The 15516-nt window shown below is 46.3% G+C and overlaps 7 non-coding genes across 7 annotated transcripts; all 7 read left to right on the plus strand.

Annotated features, from left to right (window-relative positions):
* Positions 1-1011: 1011 nt before the first annotated feature.
* LOC130307684 (U2 spliceosomal RNA) lies at positions 1012-1202 on the plus strand. The gene has a single exon (XR_008856845.1). It is a non-coding gene; the product is annotated as a U2 spliceosomal RNA (small nuclear RNA).
* Positions 1203-3290: 2088 nt separating this feature from the next.
* LOC130307685 (U2 spliceosomal RNA) lies at positions 3291-3481 on the plus strand. The gene has a single exon (XR_008856846.1). It is a non-coding gene; the product is annotated as a U2 spliceosomal RNA (small nuclear RNA).
* Positions 3482-5571: 2090 nt separating this feature from the next.
* Positions 5572-5762, plus strand: LOC130307686 (U2 spliceosomal RNA). Its single transcript, XR_008856847.1, has one exon. It is a non-coding gene; the product is annotated as a U2 spliceosomal RNA (small nuclear RNA).
* Positions 5763-7827: 2065 nt separating this feature from the next.
* Positions 7828-8018, plus strand: LOC130307794 (U2 spliceosomal RNA). Its single transcript, XR_008856953.1, has one exon. It is a non-coding gene; the product is annotated as a U2 spliceosomal RNA (small nuclear RNA).
* A 2090-nt stretch (positions 8019-10108) lies between these two features.
* Positions 10109-10299, plus strand: LOC130307687 (U2 spliceosomal RNA). The gene has a single exon (XR_008856848.1). It is a non-coding gene; the product is annotated as a U2 spliceosomal RNA (small nuclear RNA).
* A 2081-nt stretch (positions 10300-12380) lies between these two features.
* Positions 12381-12571, plus strand: LOC130307688 (U2 spliceosomal RNA). Its single transcript, XR_008856849.1, has one exon. It is a non-coding gene; the product is annotated as a U2 spliceosomal RNA (small nuclear RNA).
* A 2073-nt stretch (positions 12572-14644) lies between these two features.
* On the plus strand, positions 14645-14835 carry LOC130307689 (U2 spliceosomal RNA). The gene has a single exon (XR_008856850.1). It is a non-coding gene; the product is annotated as a U2 spliceosomal RNA (small nuclear RNA).
* Positions 14836-15516: the final 681 nt, after the last annotated feature.

Genomic DNA, 15516 nt, shown 5'->3' on the forward strand with positions numbered 1-15516 from the left:
GGAGAAAAACGTAAAAAAACGTGAAAAAAAAGTAAGAGGAAGAGAAGGGAAAAAAGGTGGAAATGGGTTTAAAAGTGATTTCGGCGGAGAAATATATATATATATATATATATATATATATATATATATATATATATACGCGCACACACACACATATATATAAACGTATTCTCCGTTGAGATATTGCAGCCGCTGCTGTGTCCAGGCCCAGGAGCCTTAGCACTGTGCTGTGATGTCACTCAATACCACTGACATCACTAGGTGTAAACAACATCTCTCCTTTGCTGTGTATGTGACTATGGAGCTGTTTGGTGATGTCGTCTATTATGGCCTTCATAGAAGCAACAGGAGATTGTTGCATCCATCTAGAACCCTCAGAACTACAGTGCTATGATGTCACTCACTTCCACAGGCCTTGCAGAGTGTAAACAACAACAACCCAGCTTTGTTGTGTATGTAACCATAGGGATTTGTGATGTCACCTAGAACCTTCACAGCAGCGACAGCTTTATGAGGAGCATCAGCACTGCTCTGCCTGAGCAGAACCATCACCGCCATAGGTTGTCAAATAACCCGGGTTTAACCCACACAGGTAAGTCCAATGGGGTGCAGGCATGTCCTCTATGCTTACAGCTTCCCGTGGGTGTTGGTTTGATACCGTTTGGGGACAGCCAAGGAGGCATCTGCAGGCAACAAAGGTAGGTGTGTGCTTGTGTGTGTGTTTCCTATGCAGATCCTAAGCCCAGTGTCACATGCAAGTAGGAGGAGTAAGAAGGGTTCCTGGCAAATCCGGGTTATGGATTGCATTTAAAAAGGCCCCGTGGGAGTGCAATGGGCCCCTGTCTTGCTGCTTAGCAATAATGGTATGGGTTTAGGTTCTGCTGTGTGTACTGGTGGTTGACTGCCCCCCAGCCCAGAGTGTGCATGGAAAATTGTCTGGCAGCCTCCCTGACAGCAAGCAGTGATAGTGCCCATGAAGGGCACCTTGTTGGGCCCGCCCCTTTCACGGTTATCGCTTCTCGGCCTTTTGGCTAAGATCAAGTGTAGTATCTGTTCTTATCAGTTTAATATCTGATACGTCCCCTATCTGGGGACCATATATTAAATGGATTTTTGAGAACGGGGGCCGATTTCGAAGCTTGCTTCCGTCGCCCTATGCATTGACCCGATATGGCAGTATCTTCGGGTACAGTGCACCACCCCCTTACAGGGTTAAAAAGAAAGATTCCTACTTTCATTGCTGCTTGCTGGCTAGCCAGCTAGCCAGCCCTGTGGGCCTTGCTGCTGCTGCAGCCAAAAAACAAAAGGTGGTGCTGCTGCTGCTTCTGCTGCTTCTGCTTCTGCTTGTGTCTGGCCGCTGTTGGAGCGTCCAGGCACAGGACTTCTGCTGCTGCTGACTAAATGGCCTCCTTAATTGGATCATTTGAGTAGCCAGCACACCTGTGCAGGTAGGGCATGACATGATAGGCAGCTGCCTTGATAGCGGGTGGGTGCTGAATGTTCCTAATTGACAAAATAAGATTAATGCTTATGAAGAAATATAAAATCTCATCCCTTCCCCAATATCGCGCCACACCCCTACCCCTTAATTCCCTGGTTGAACTTGATGGACATATGTCTTTTTTCGACCGTACTAACTATGTAACTATGTAACATAACATGGGGGGGGGGGGGGGGGGTCTCCTGGCTGTTCACACAGGTGTGTCATTGCTGTACATTGACCATGCATTGCTTCTGTGGTATTGCAAAGGCAAAGACAAATGCTTCCAGCCATCCATTGCACTAATGGATTGGTCATCAGCTGGCTGTCTATGTCCCGCATCAATATAGACCAAAGTACAGAGGGTTAGGCTATGCTATTGTGCACCTACCTGATGCATCAGAAGGTGCGAGGCCCTTGCTAAATTCTGTGCACAGACTTTGAGATCTATACTTTAGACTGTATCTAAACCTGCTCCAACATGGACTGACATTCTGGCCTACTTTCAGCCGATGCGACTTGTCTGTCGCTGAACAGTCGCTTTTTATGTATTCAGCACCTATGTATAATGTTGTAAAAATGCTCTAGAAGCTAAAGTCGCAGAAATGTCACACATATTTGGCCTGCAACTTTCTGTGCGACAAATTCAGACAGGAAAAATCAGTATAAATCCTTAGAAAATTATCCCCCAGTGTCTCCATCTGCTGGCGGTATTGAATAAGCATTGCTGCACTGATGGGGTATGCATTAGACGAAAAAAAAGAAGAAAAAGAAGAATAATACGCCCAGAAAAGAGGCGAAAAGGAGAAAAACGTAAAAAAACGTGAAAAAAAAGTAAGAGGAAGAGAAGGGAAAAAAGGTGGAAATGGGTTTAAAAGTGATTTCGGCGGAGAAATATATATATATATATATATATATATATATATATATATATATACGCGCACACACACACATATATATAAACGTATTCTCCGTTGAGATATTGCAGCCGCTGCTGTGTCCAGGCCCAGGAGCCTTAGCACTGTGCTGTGATGTCACTCAATACCACTGACATCATTAGGTGTAAACAACATCTCTCCTTTGCTGTGTATGTGACTATGGAGCTGTTTGGTGATGTCGTCTATTATGGCCTTCATAGAAGCAACAGGAGATTGTTGCATCCATCTAGAACCCTCAGAACTACAGTGCTATGATGTCACTCACTTCCACAGGCCTTGCAGAGTGTAAACAACAACAACCCAGCTTTGTTGTGTATGTAACCATAGGGATTTGTGATGTCACCTAGAACCTTCACAGCAGCGACAGCTTTATGAGGAGCATCAGCACTGCTCTGCCTGAGCAGAACCATCACCGCCATAGGTTGTCAAATAACCCGGGTTTAACCCACACAGGTAAGTCCAATGGGGTGCAGGCATGTCCTCTATGCTTACAGCTTCCCGTGGGTGTTGGTTTGATACCGTTTGGGGACAGCCAAGGAGGCATCTGCAGGCAACAAAGGTAGGTGTGTGCTTGTGTGTGTGTTTCCTATGCAGATCCTAAGCCCAGTGTCACATGCAAGTAGGAGGAGTAAGAAGGGTTCCTGGCAAATCCGGGTTATGGATTGCATTTAAAAAGGCCCCGTGGGAGTGCAATGGGCCCCTGTCTTGCTGCTTAGCAATAATGGTATGGGTTTAGGTTCTGCTGTGTGTACTGGTGGTTGACTGCCCCCCAGCCCAGAGTGTGCATGGAAAATTGTCTGGCAGCCTCCCTGACAGCAAGCAGTGATAGTGCCCATGAAGGGCACCTTGTTGGGCCCGCCCCTTTCACGGTTATCGCTTCTCGGCCTTTTGGCTAAGATCAAGTGTAGTATCTGTTCTTATCAGTTTAATATCTGATACGTCCCCTATCTGGGGACCATATATTAAATGGATTTTTGAGAACGGGGGCCGATTTCGAAGCTTGCTTCCGTCGCCCTATGCATTGACCCGATATGGCAGTATCTTCGGGTACAGTGCACCACCCCCTTACAGGGTTAAAAAGAAAGATTCCTACTTTCAATGCTACCTGCTTGCTGGCTAGCCAGCTAGCCAGCCCTGTGGGCCTTGCTGCTGCTGCAGCCAAAAAACAAAAGGTGGTGCTGCTGCTGCTTCTGCTGCTTCTGCTTCTGCTTGTGTCTGGCCGCTGTTGGAGCGTCCAGGCACAGGACTTCTGCTGCTGCTGACTAAATGGCCTCCTTAATTGGATCATTTGAGTAGCCAGCACACCTGTGCAGGTAGGGCATGACATGATAGGCAGCTGCCTTGATAGCGGGTGGGTGCTGAATGTTCCTAATTGACAAAATAAGATTAATGCTTATGAAGAAATATAAAATCTCATCCCTTCCCCAATATTGCGCCACACCCCTACCCCTTAATTCCCTGGTTGAACTTGATGGACATATGTCTTTTTTCGACCGTACTAACTATGTAACTATGTAACATAACATGGGGGGGGGGGGGTCTCCTGGCTGTTCACACAGGTGTGTCATTGCTGTACATTGACCATGCATTGCTTCTGTGGTATTGCAAAGGCAAAGACAAATGCTTCCAGCCATCCATTGCACTAATGGATTGGTCATCAGCTGGCTGTCTATGTCCCGCATCAATATAGACCAAAGTACAGAGGGTTAGGCTATGCTATTGTGCACCTACCTGATGCATCAGAAGGTGCGAGGCCCTTGCTAAATTCTGTGCACAGACTTTGAGATCTATACTTTAGACTGTATCTAAACCTGCTCCAACATGGACTGACATTCTGGCCTACTTTCAGCCGATGCGACTTGTCTGTCGCTGAACAGTCGCTTTTTATGTATTCAGCACCTATTTATAATGTTGTAAAAATGCTCTAGAAGCTAAAGTCGCAGAAATGTCACACATATTTGGCCTGCAACTTTCTGTGCGACAAATTCAGACAGGAAAAATCAGTATAAATCCTTAGAAAATTATCCCCCAGTGTCTCCATCTGCTGGCGGTATTGAATAAGCATTGCTGCACTGATGGGGTATGCATTAGACGAAAAAAAAGAAGAAAAAGAAGAATAATACGCCCAGAAAAGAGGCAAAAAGGAGAAAAACGTAAAAAAACGTGAAAAAAAAGTAAGAGGAAGAGAAGGGAAAAAAAGGTGGAAATGGGTTTAAAAGTGATTTCGGCGGAGAAATATATATATATATATATATATATATATATATATATATATATATACGCGCACACACACACATATATATAAACGTATTCTCCGTTGAGATATTGCAGCCGCTGCTGTGTCCAGGCCCAGGAGCCTTAGCACTGTGCTGTGATGTCACTCAATACCACTGACATCACTAGGTGTAAACAACATCTCTCCTTTGCTGTGTATGTGACTATGGAGCTGTTTGGTGATGTCGTCTATTATGGCCTTCATAGAAGCAACAGGAGATTGTTGCATCCATCTAGAACCCTCAGAACTACAGTGCTATGATGTCACTCACTTCCACAGGCCTTGCAGAGTGTAAACAACAACAACCCAGCTTTGTTGTGTATGTAACCATAGGGATTTGTGATGTCACCTAGAACCTTCACAGCAGCGACAGCTTTATGAGGAGCATCAGCACTGCTCTGCCTGAGCAGAACCATCACCGCCATAGGTTGTCAAATAACCCGGGTTTAACCCACACAGGTAAGTCCAATGGGGTGCAGGCATGTCCTCTATGCTTACAGCTTCCCGTGGGTGTTGGTTTGATACCGTTTGGGGACAGCCAAGGAGGCATCTGCAGGCAACAAAGGTAGGTGTGTGCTTGTGTGTGTGTTTCCTATGCAGATCCTAAGCCCAGTGTCACATGCAAGTAGGAGGAGTAAGAAGGGTTCCTGGCAAATCCGGGTTATGGATTGCATTTAAAAAGGCCCCGTGGGAGTGCAATGGGCCCCTGTCTTGCTGCTTAGCAATAATGGTATGGGTTTAGGTTCTGCTGTGTGTACTGGTGGTTGACTGCCCCCCAGCCCAGAGTGTGCATGGAAAATTGTCTGGCAGCCTCCCTGACAGCAAGCAGTGATAGTGCCCATGAAGGGCACCTTGTTGGGCCCGCCCCTTTCACGGTTATCGCTTCTCGGCCTTTTGGCTAAGATCAAGTGTAGTATCTGTTCTTATCAGTTTAATATCTGATACGTCCCCTATCTGGGGACCATATATTAAATGGATTTTTGAGAACGGGGGCCGATTTCGAAGCTTGCTTCCGTCGCCCTATGCATTGACCCGATATGGCAGTATCTTCGGGTACAGTGCACCACCCCCTTACAGGGTTAAAAAGAAAGATTCCTACTTTCATTGCTACCTGCTTGCTGGCTAGCCAGCTAGCCAGCCCTGTGGGCCTTGCTGCTGCTGCAGCCAAAAAACAAAAGGTGGTGCTGCTGCTGCTTCTGCTTGTGTCTGGCCGCTGTTGGAGCGTCCAGGCACAGGACTTCTGCTGCTGCTGACTAAATGGCCTCCTTAATTGGATCATTTGAGTAGCCAGCACACCTGTGCAGGTAGGGCATGACATGATAGGCAGCTGCCTTGATAGCGGGTGGGTGCTGAATGTTCCTAATTGACAAAATAAGATTAATGCTTATGAAGAAATATAAAATCTCATCCCTTCCCCAATATCGCGCCACACCCCTACCCCTTAATTCCCTGGTTGAACTTGATGGACATATGTCTTTTTTCGACCGTACTAACTATGTAACTATGTAACATAACATGGGGGGGGGGGGGGGGGTCTCCTGGCTGTTCACACAGGTGTGTCATTGCTGTACATTGACCATGCATTGCTTCTGTGGTATTGCAAAGGCAAAGACAAATGCTTCCAGCCATCCATTGCACTAATGGATTGGTCATCAGCTGGCTGTCTATGTCCCGCATCAATATAGACCAAAGTACAGAGGGTTAGGCTATGCTATTGTGCACCTACCTGATGCATCAGAAGGTGCGAGGCCCTTGCTAAATTCTGTGCACAGACTTTGAGATCTATACTTTAGACTGTATCTAAACCTGCTCCAACATGGACTGACATTCTGGCCTACTTTCAGCCGATGCGACTTGTCTGTCGCTGAACAGTCGCTTTTTATGTATTCAGCACCTATGTATAATGTTGTAAAAATGCTCTAGAAGCTAAAGTCGCAGAAATGTCACACATATTTGGCCTGCAACTTTCTGTGCGACAAATTCAGACAGGAAAAATCAATATAAATCCTTAGAAAATTATCCCCCAGTGTCTCCATCTGCTGGCGGTATTGAATAAGCATTGCTGCACTGATGGGGTATGCATTAGACGAAAAAAAAGAAGAAAAAGAAGAATAATACGCCCAGAAAAGAGGCAAAAAGGAGAAAAACGTAAAAAAACGTGAAAAAAAAGTAAGAGGAAGAGAAGGGAAAAAAAGGTGGAAATGGGTTTAAAAGTGATTTCGGCGGAGAAATATATATATATTTATATATATATATATATACGCGCACACACACACATATATATAAACGTATTCTCCGTTGAGATATTGCAGCCGCTGCTGTGTCCAGGCCCAGGAGCCTTAGCACTGTGCTGTGATGTCACTCAATACCACTGACATCACTAGGTGTAAACAACATCTCTCCTTTGCTGTGTATGTGACTATGGAGCTGTTTGGTGATGTCGTCTATTATGGCCTTCATAGAAGCAACAGGAGATTGTTGCATCCATCTAGAACCCTCAGAACTACAGTGCTATGATGTCACTCACTTCCACAGGCCTTGCAGAGTGTAAACAACAACAACCCAGCTTTGTTGTGTATGTAACCATAGGGATTTGTGATGTCACCTAGAACCTTCACAGCAGCGACAGCTTTATGAGGAGCATCAGCACTGCTCTGCCTGAGCAGAACCATCACCGCCATAGGTTGTCAAATAACCCGGGTTTAACCCACACAGGTAAGTCCAATGGGGTGCAGGCATGTCCTCTATGCTTACAGCTTCCCGTGGGTGTTGGTTTGATACCGTTTGGGGACAGCCAAGGAGGCATCTGCAGGCAACAAAGGTAGGTGTGTGCTTGTGTGTGTGTTTCCTATGCAGATCCTAAGCCCAGTGTCACATGCAAGTAGGAGGAGTAAGAAGGGTTCCTGGCAAATCCGGGTTATGGATTGCATTTAAAAAGGCCCCGTGGGAGTGCAATGGGCCCCTGTCTTGCTGCTTAGCAATAATGGTATGGGTTTAGGTTCTGCTGTGTGTACTGGTGGTTGACTGCCCCCCAGCCCAGAGTGTGCATGGAAAATTGTCTGGCAGCCTCCCTGACAGCAAGCAGTGATAGTGCCCATGAAGGGCACCTTGTTGGGCCCGCCCCTTTCACGGTTATCGCTTCTCGGCCTTTTGGCTAAGATCAAGTGTAGTATCTGTTCTTATCAGTTTAATATCTGATACGACCCCTATCTGGGGACCATATATTAAATGGATTTTTGAGAACGGGGGCCGATTTCGAAGCTTGCTTCCGTCGCCCTATGCATTGACCCGATATGGCAGTATCTTCGGGTACAGTGCACCACCCCCTTACAGGGTTAAAAAGAAAGATTCCTACTTTCATTGCTACCTGCTTGCTGGCTAGCCAGCTAGCCAGCCCTGTGGGCCTTGCTGCTGCTGCAGCCAAAAAACAAAAGGTGGTGCTGCTGCTGCTTCTGCTGCTTCTGCTTCTGCTTGTGTCTGGCCGCTGTTGGAGCGTCCAGGCACAGGACTTCTGCTGCTGCTGACTAAATGGCCTCCTTAATTGGATCATTTGAGTAGCCAGCACACCTGTGCAGGTAGGGCATGACATGATAGGCAGCTGCCTTGATAGCGGGTGGGTGCTGAATGTTCCTAATTGACAAAATAAGATTAATGCTTATGAAGAAATATAAAATCTCATCCCTTCCCCAATATCGCGCCACACCCCTACCCCTTAATTCCCTGGTTGAACTTGATGGACATATGTCTTTTTTCGACCGTACTAACTATGTAACTATGTAACATAACATGGGGGGGGGGGGGTCTCCTGGCTGTTCACACAGGTGTGTCATTGCTGTACATTGACCATGCATTGCTTCTGTGGTATTGCAAAGGCAAAGACAAATGCTTCCAGCCATCCATTGCACTAATGGATTGGTCATCAGCTGGCTGTCTATGTCCCGCATCAATATAGACCAAAGTACAGAGGGTTAGGCTATGCTATTGTGCACCTACCTGATGCATCAGAAGGTGCGAGGCCCTTGCTAAATTCTGTGCACAGACTTTGAGATCTATACTTTAGACTGTATCTAAACCTGCTCCAACATGGACTGACATTCTGGCCTACTTTCAGCCGATGCGACTTGTCTGTCGCTGAACAGTCGCTTTTTATGTATTCAGCACCTATGTATAATGTTGTAAAAATGCTCTAGAAGCTAAAGTCGCAGAAATGTCACACATATTTGGCCTGCAACTTTCTGTGCGACAAATTCAGACAGGAAAAATCAGTATAAATCCTTAGAAAATTATCCCCCAGTGTCTCCATCTGCTGGCGGTATTGAATAAGCATTGCTGCACTGATGGGGTATGCATTAGACGAAAAAAAAGAAGAAAAAGAAGAATAATACGCCCAGAAAAGAGGCGAAAAGGAGAAAAACGTAAAAAAACGTGAAAAAAAAGTAAGAGGAAGAGAAGGGAAAAAAAGGTGGAAATGGGTTTAAAAGTGATTTCGGCGGAGAAATATATATATATATATATATATATATATATATATATATATATATACGCGCACACACACACATATATATAAACGTATTCTCCGTTGAGATATTGCAGCCGCTGCTGTGTCCAGGCCCAGGAGCCTTAGCACTGTGCTGTGATGTCACTCAATACCACTGACATCACTAGGTGTAAACAACATCTCTCCTTTGCTGTGTATGTGACTATGGAGCTGTTTGGTGATGTCGTCTATTATGGCCTTCATAGAAGCAACAGGAGATTGTTGCATCCATCTAGAACCCTCAGAACTACAGTGCTATGATGTCACTCACTTCCACAGGCCTTGCAGAGTGTAAACAACAACAACCCAGCTTTGTTGTGTATGTAACCATAGGGATTTGTGATGTCACCTAGAACCTTCACAGCAGCGACAGCTTTATGAGGAGCATCAGCACTGCTCTGCCTGAGCAGAACCATCACCGCCATAGGTTGTCAAATAACCCGGGTTTAACCCACACAGGTAAGTCCAATGGGGTGCAGGCATGTCCTCTATGCTTACAGCTTCCCGTGGGTGTTGGTTTGATACCGTTTGGGGACAGCCAAGGAGGCATCTGCAGGCAACAAAGGTAGGTGTGTGCTTGTGTGTGTGTTTCCTATGCAGATCCTAAGCCCAGTGTCACATGCAAGTAGGAGGAGTAAGAAGGGTTCCTGGCAAATCCGGGTTATGGATTGCATTTAAAAAGGCCCCGTGGGAGTGCAATGGGCCCCTGTCTTGCTGCTTAGCAATAATGGTATGGGTTTAGGTTCTGCTGTGTGTACTGGTGGTTGACTGCCCCCCAGCCCAGAGTGTGCATGGAAAATTGTCTGGCAGCCTCCCTGACAGCAAGCAGTGATAGTGCCCATGAAGGGCACCTTGTTGGGCCCGCCCCTTTCACGGTTATCGCTTCTCGGCCTTTTGGCTAAGATCAAGTGTAGTATCTGTTCTTATCAGTTTAATATCTGATACGTCCCCTATCTGGGGACCATATATTAAATGGATTTTTGAGAACGGGGGCCGATTTCGAAGCTTGCTTCCGTCGCCCTATGCATTGACCCGATATGGCAGTATCTTCGGGTACAGTGCACCACCCCCTTACAGGGTTAAAAAGAAAGATTCCTACTTTCATTGCTACCTGCTTGCTGGCTAGCCAGCTAGCCAGCCCTGTGGGCCTTGCTGCTGCTGCAGCCAAAAAACAAAAGGTGGTGCTGCTGCTGCTTCTGCTGCTTCTGCTTCTGCTTGTGTCTGGCCGCTGTTGGAGCGTCCAGGCACAGGACTTCTGCTGCTGCTGACTAAATGGCCTCCTTAATTGGATCATTTGAGTAGCCAGCACACCTGTGCAGGTAGGGCATGACATGATAGGCAGCTGCCTTGATAGCGGGTGGGTGCTGAATGTTCCTAATTGACAAAATAAGATTAATGCTTATGAAGAAATATAAAATCTCATCCCTTCCCCAATATCGCGCCACACCCCTACCCCTTAATTCCCTGGTTGAACTTGATGGACATATGTCTTTTTTCGACCGTACTAACTATGTAACTATGTAACATAACATGGGGGGGGGGGGGGGTCTCCTGGCTGTTCACACAGGTGTGTCATTGCTGTACATTGACCATGCATTGCTTCTGTGGTATTGCAAAGGCAAAGACAAATGCTTCCAGCCATCCATTGCACTAATGGATTGGTCATCAGCTGGCTGTCTATGTCCCGCATCAATATAGACCAAAGTACAGAGGGTTAGGCTATGCTATTGTGCACCTACCTGATGCATCAGAAGGTGCGAGGCCCTTGCTAAATTCTGTGCACAGACTTTGAGATCTATACTTTAGACTGTATCTAAACCTGCTCCAACATGGACTGACATTCTGGCCTACTTTCAGCCGATGCGACTTGTCTGTCGCTGAACAGTCGCTTTTTATGTATTCAGCACCTATGTATAATGTTGTAAAAATGCTCTAGAAGCTAAAGTCGCAGAAATGTCACACATATTTGGCCTGCAACTTTCTGTGCGACAAATTCAGACAGGAAAAATCAGTATAAATCCTTAGAAAATTATCCCCCAGTGTCTCCATCTGCTGGCGGTATTGAATAAGCATTGCTGCACTGATGGGGTATGCATTAGACGAAAAAAAAAGAAGAAAAAGAAGAATAATACGCCCAGAAAAGAGGCGAAAAGGAGAAAAACGTAAAAAAACGTGAAAAAAAAGTTAGAGGAAGAGAAGGGAAAAAAAGGTGGAAATGGGTTTAAAAGTGATTTCGGCGGAGAAATATATATATATATATATATATATATATATATATGCGCACACACACACATATATATAAACGTATTCTCCGTTGAGATATTGCAGCCGCTGCTGTGTCCAGGCCCAGGAGCCTTAGCACTGTGCTGTGATGTCACTCAATACCACTGACATCACTAGGTGTAAACAACATCTCTCCTTTGCTGTGTATGTGACTATGGAGCTGTTTGGTGATGTCGTCTATTATGGCCTTCATAGAAGCAACAGGAGATTGTTGCATCCATCTAGAACCCTCAGAACTACAGTGCTATGATGTCACTCACTTCCACAGGCCTTGCAGAGTGTAAACAACAACAACCCAGCTTTGTTGTGTATGTAACCATAGGGATTTGTGATGTCACCTAGAACCTTCACAGCAGCGACAGCTTTATGAGGAGCATCAGCACTGCTCTGCCTGAGCAGAACCATCACCGCCATAGGTTGTCAAATAACCCGGGTTTAACCCACACAGGTAAGTCCAATGGGGTGCAGGCATGTCCTCTATGCTTACAGCTTCCCGTGGGTGTTGGTTTGATACCGTTTGGGGACAGCCAAGGAGGCATCTGCAGGCAACAAAGGTAGGTGTGTGCTTGTGTGTGTGTTTCCTATGCAGATCCTAAGCCCAGTGTCACATGCAAGTAGGAGGAGTAAGAAGGGTTCCTGGCAAATCCGGGTTATGGATTGCATTTAAAAAGGCCCCGTGGGAGTGCAATGGGCCCCTGTCTTGCTGCTTAGCAATAATGGTATGGGTTTAGGTTCTGCTGTGTGTACTGGTGGTTGACTGCCCCCCAGCCCAGAGTGTGCATGGAAAATTGTCTGGCAGCCTCCCTGACAGCAAGCAGTGATAGTGCCCATGAAGGGCACCTTGTTGGGCCCGCCCCTTTCACGGTTATCGCTTCTCGGCCTTTTGGCTAAGATCAAGTGTAGTATCTGTTCTTATCAGTTTAATATCTGATACGTCCCCTATCTGGGGACCATATATTAAATGGATTTTTGAGAACGGGGGCCGATTTCGAAGCTTGCTTCCGTCGCCCTATGCATTGACCCGATATGGCAGTATCTTCGGGTACAGTGCACCACCCCCTTACAGGGTTAAAAAGAAAGATTCCTACTTTCATTGCTACCTGCTTGCTGGCTAGCCAGCTAGCCAGCCCTGTGGGCCTTGCTGCTGCTGCAGCCAAAAAACAAAAGGTGGTGCTGCTGCTGCTTCTGCTTCTGCTTGTGTCTGGCCGCTGTTGGAGCGTCCAGGCACAGGACTTCTGCTGCTGCTGACTAAATGGCCTCCTTAATTGGATCATTTGAGTAGCCAGCACACCTGTGCAGGTAGGGCATGACATGATAGGCAGCTGCCTTGATAGCGGGTGGGTGCTGAATGTTCCTAATTGACAAAATAAGATTAATGCTTATGAAGAAATATAAAATCTCATCCCTTCCCCAATATCGCGCCACACCCCTACCCCTTAATTCCCTGGTTGAACTTGATGGACATATGTCTTTTTTCGACCGTACTAACTATGTAACTCTGTAACATAACATGGGGGGGGGGGGGGGTCTCCTGGCTGTTCACACAGGTGTGTCATTGCTGTACATTGACCATGCATTGCTTCTGTGGTATTGCAAAGGCAAAGACAAATGCTTCCAGCCATCCATTGCACTAATGGATTGGTCATCAGCTGGCTGTCTATGTCCCGCATCAATATAGACCAAAGTACAGAGGGTTAGGCTATGCTATTGTGCACCTACCTGATGCATCAGAAGGTGCGAGGCCCTTGCTAAATTCTGTGCACAGACTTTGAGATCTATACTTTAGACTGTATCTAAACCTGCTCCAACATGGACTGACATTCTGGCCTACTTTCAGCCGATGCGACTTGTCTGTCGCTGAACAGTCGCTTTTTATGTATTCAGCACCTATGTATAATGTTGTAAAAATGCTCTAGAAGCTAAAGTCGCAGAAATGTCACACATATTTGGCCTGCAGCTTTCTGTGCGACAAATTCAGACAGGAAAAATCAGTATAAATCCTTAGAAAATTATCCCCCAGTGTCTCCATCTGCTGGCGGTATTGAATAAGCATTGCTGCACTGATGGGGTATGCATTAGACGAAAAAAAAGAAGAAAAAGAAGAATAATACGCCCAGAAAAGAGGCGAAAAGGAGAAAAACGTAAAAAAACGTGAAAAAAAAGTAAGAGGAAGAGAAGGGAAAAAAAGGTGGAAATGGGTTTAAAAGTGATTTCGGCGGAGAAATATATATATATATATATATATATATATATATATACGCGCACACACACACATATATATAAACGTATTCTCCGTTGAGATATTGCAGCCGCTGCTGTGTCCAGGCCCAGGAGCCTTAGCACTGTGCTGTGATGTCACTCAATACCACTGACATCACTAGGTGTAAACAACATCTCTCCTTTGCTGTGTATGTGACTATGGAGCTGTTTGGTGATGTCGTCTATTATGGCCTTCATAGAAGCAACAGGAGATTGTTGCATCCATCTAGAACCCTCAGAACTACAGTGCTATGATGTCACTCACTTCCACAGGCCTTGCAGAGTGTAAACAACAACAACCCAGCTTTGTTGTGTATGTAACCATAGGGATTTGTGATGTCACCTAGAACCTTCACAGCAGCGACAGCTTTATGAGGAGCATCAGCACTGCTCTGCCTGAGCAGAACCATCACCGCCATAGGTTGTCAAATAACCCGGGTTTAACCCACACAGGTAAGTCCAATGGGGTGCAGGCATGTCCTCTATGCTTACAGCTTCCCGTGGGTGTTGGTTTGATACCGTTTGGGGACAGCCAAGGAGGCATCTGCAGGCAACAAAGGTAGGTGTGTGCTTGTGTGTGTGTTTCCTATGCAGATCCTAAGCCCAGTGTCACATGCAAGTAGGAGGAGTAAGAAGGGTTCCTGGCAAATCCGGGTTATGGATTGCATTTAAAAAGGCCCCGTGGGAGTGCAATGGGCCCCTGTCTTGCTGCTTAGCAATAATGGTATGGGTTTAGGTTCTGCTGTGTGTACTGGTGGTTGACTGCCCCCCAGCCCAGAGTGTGCATGGAAAATTGTCTGGCAGCCTCCCTGACAGCAAGCAGTGATAGTGCCCATGAAGGGCACCTTGTTGGGCCCGCCCCTTTCACGGTTATCGCTTCTCGGCCTTTTGGCTAAGATCAAGTGTAGTATCTGTTCTTATCAGTTTAATATCTGATACGTCCCCTATCTGGGGACCATATATTAAATGGATTTTTGAGAACGGGGGCCGATTTCGAAGCTTGCTTCCGTCGCCCTATGCATTGACCCGATATGGCAGTATCTTCGGGTACAGTGCACCACCCCCTTACAGGGTTAAAAAGAAAGATTCCTACTTTCATTGCTACCTGCTTGCTGGCTAGCCAGCTAGCCAGCCCTGTGGGCCTTGCTGCTGCTGCAGCCAAAAAACAAAAGGTGGTGCTGCTGCTGCTTCTGCTGCTTCTGCTTCTGCTTGTGTCTGGCCGCTGTTGGAGCGTCCAGGCACAGGACTTCTGCTGCTGCTGACTAAATGGCCTCCTTAATTGGATCATTTGAGTAGCCAGCACACCTGTGCAGGTAGGGCATGACATGATAGGCAGCTGCCTTGATAGCGGGTGGGTGCTGAATGTTCCTAATTGACAAAATAAGATTAATGCTTATGAAGAAATATAAAATCTCATCCCTTCCCCAATATCGCGCCACACCCCTACCCCTTAATTCCCTGGTTGAACTTGATGGACATATGTCTTTTTTCGACCGTACTAACTATGTAACTATGTAACATAACATGGGGGGGGGGTCTCCTGGCTGTTCACACAGGTGTGTCATTGCTGTACATTGACCATGCATTGCTTCTGTGGTATTGCAAAGGCAAAGACAAATGCTTCCAGCCATCCATTGCACTAATGGATTGGTCATCAGCTGGCTGTCTATGTCCCGCATCAATATAGACCAAAGTACAGAGGGTTAGGCTATGCTATTGTGCACCTACCTGATGCATCAGAAGG

The sequence above is a fragment of the Hyla sarda genome, unplaced genomic scaffold, assembly GCF_029499605.1.
Source record: "Hyla sarda isolate aHylSar1 unplaced genomic scaffold, aHylSar1.hap1 scaffold_144, whole genome shotgun sequence".
Classification (NCBI taxonomy): domain Eukaryota; kingdom Metazoa; phylum Chordata; class Amphibia; order Anura; family Hylidae; genus Hyla; species Hyla sarda.